The sequence below is a fragment of the Geospiza fortis genome, unplaced genomic scaffold (genome assembly GCF_000277835.1).
Source record: "Geospiza fortis unplaced genomic scaffold, GeoFor_1.0 scaffold355, whole genome shotgun sequence".
NCBI classification, from domain to species: domain Eukaryota; kingdom Metazoa; phylum Chordata; class Aves; order Passeriformes; family Thraupidae; genus Geospiza; species Geospiza fortis.
Window position 1 is genome coordinate 121,205 of NW_005054714.1, and position 2,912 is coordinate 124,116.

Here is a 2,912-nt window from a genome sequence, read left to right on the forward strand (position 1 = left end):
TGGATTCCATCCCATGGATTCCATCCCATGGACTCCATCCCATGGATTCCCTCTCCATGGATATCCTCTCCATGGACTCCATCCCATGGATTCCCTCCCATCGATTCCCTCCCACGGATTCCATCTAATGAACTCCATCCCATGGATTCCCTCTCCATCGATTCCATCCCATGGATTCCCTCCCATGGATTCCATCCCATGGATTCCATCTCCATGGATTCCCTCTCCATGGATTCCCTCCCATCGATTTCCTCTCCATGGATTCCCTCTCACTCAATTCTCTCCCATCGATTCCATACAATGGACTCCATCCCATGCGTTCCATCTCCATGGATTCCCTCTCCATCGATTCCATCCTATTGATTCCCTCTCCATTGATTCCATCCCATGGATTCCATCTCCATCAATTCCCACTCCATGGATTCCCTCCCATGGATTCCCTCCCATGGATTCTATCTCCATGGATTCCCTCTCCATGGATTCCCTCTCACTCAGTTCTCTCCCATCGATTCCCACTCCATGGATTCCCTCCCATCAATTCCCTCCCATGGATTCCATCCCATGGACTCCATCTCCATGGATTCCCTCTCCATGGATATCCTCTCCATGGACTCCATCCCATGGATTCCATCCCATGGATTCCATCTCCATCAATTCCCACTCCATGGATTCCCTCCCATCAATTCCCTCCCATGGATTCCATCCAGTGGACTCCATCCCATGGATTCCCTCTCCATTAATTCCCTCTCCATGGATTCCCTCTCCATGGATTCCCTCTCCATGGATTCCATCCCCGTCTCCCACAGAGAGGATCCCACGGCAGCTCCTCCTTGGAGGAGATCCCACAATCCCGATTTTCCCCTCGTTCCAGCTTCATCCGTGTCCCCCCGAGGGTGGCAGTGAGGGGGACACAGGATTGGGACTGGGGACTCAGGATTGGGATTAGGGACACAGGACTGGGATTAGGGACGGGATGAGCTCCCCTCAGCATTCCCGAAGGTTTGGGGGGCTGTTCTGGGATCACAGCTGGGATAGGCCTTGGAAAAGGGACCCAGGAATGCTCTGAGTCCAAGGGAAGAGGTTCGGAGTCTCCTTCCTGTTCCTGCCTGCTCCTGGTTTTCCTGGGAAAAGGAAAAGGAAAAGGAAAAGGAAAAGGAAAAGGAAAAGGAGTAAAAAAATTAGGGGAAAAGGGAAATGAAGAAAAAGGAGGGAAAGAAGGAAAAGGAGGAAAATGTGAGAGAAAGGGAAAGTAGGAAAGGAAAAGAAAGGGAAGGCAAGGAAAAGTAGGAAAGGAGGAAAAATTTTTAAAATAAGGAAAAGGAGGAAAAGGAAAATGAGAAAGAGAGAGAAACTAAGAAAGAGAAGGAATGGAAAAGCAATGGAAGAGGAAGAGGAAGAGGAAGAGGAAGAGGAAAAGGAAAAGGAAAAGGAAAAATAAAGAAGAGGAAGAAAATAAAAAAGAGAAATGGAAAGAAAAATTATAAAGAAAGCAAAAGATAAAGGGAAAGGAGAAAAAGGAAGAAAGGGAGGAAAATATGGAAAAGGAAAAAAACGAGAAAGAAGAAAGAGAATGGGAAAGTTGGAAAGAGAAGTAGAAGGAAAGGGAGAGGGAAAGGGACGGAAAAGGAAAAGGAGGAAAGGGACAGGAAAAGGAGGAGAGGGACAGGGACAGGAAAAGGAGGAAAGGGACAGGGAAAGGAAAAGGGACAGGAAAAGGGAGCAGCTGGTTTCTGCCACCCCCATCCAAGGCCTGCGCTGGCCCAGCCCTCGGCATCCCAGGATCCATCCGGGAGAGCCGATCCGCGGGCACGGAGCGGGATAAATCCCATCTGAGCGGCGCGGGATTACGGGAGCGCAGCTGTTCCCAGGCTGGATGCAGATCCAGCCCCTGGATGGCGGGAACTGGGGCACCAGGACAGGGGACAGGGGGGTGACAGGCGACAAACGGAGCGCTCGGCCCTGGAGACAGCCAAAATCCCCGGCGAGTCTGGGATGGGAATTTTGGGAATTTTCCCAAACTCAGGGATGGGGAAGGTGCTCCCACCCAAGGGTCCACGCAAATGTCCTCAGTGGCACAGCATTCCCAGAAAAGCTGTGGCTGCTCCTGGATCCCTGGGAGTGTCCAAGGAAATGCTGGAGGGAGCTTGGAGCAGCCTGGGGTGGTGGAAGGAGTCGGGGTTGGAACAGGATGGGATTTGAGGTCCCTTCCCACCCAAACCACCCCATGATTCCATGATAAAGGACACTCAGGATTCATTCAGAGAGACTTCTATGGAAAAGGGAGGAAAAGGAGAGGGAGACCCTTCCGGGAGTCTTGAGACTCCAAGTGAAGCCCCTCATTCCTAAAACTCTTTCTCAGAGAGGAGTCGGGATGGGGCTGGATCCAGTGCCAGGCTGGGAGAGCTGGGAATGTGCAGCTGGATCAGGGAAGGATCCAGGGAATCCTTGGAGCCGCTTCCCCATCCCCAAGGGGCTCCAGGAGAGCTGGGATTTGGGCAAGGGCTGGAGGGGCAGGAGGCAGGGAATGGCTTCCAGTGGGAAAGGGGAGCTTGGGATGGTGGGATCTTGGGAAGGGATTCCTGGCTGGGCTGGGGTTCCCAGAGAATCCCTGGATCCCTGGCAGTGTCCAAGGCCAGGATTTGGATCACCCTGGGGTCATGGGAGGTGTCAGGCTTGGAATGGGATGAGCTCTAAGCTCCCCTCCCTTCCCTCACTTTGGGATCCCACACCCCTCCCGCGCTTCCCACCAACATTCCCCACTCCCGATTCCCGCTGGGATCGCTGATCCGACCGCTCTCTCCCTCTCCCCGCAGGCTACGGGCACGCGGCGCCCAGCACGGACGGCGGGAAGGTTTTCTGCATGCTCTACGCGCTGCTGGGCATCCCCCTGCCACTGGTGATGTTCCAGAGCC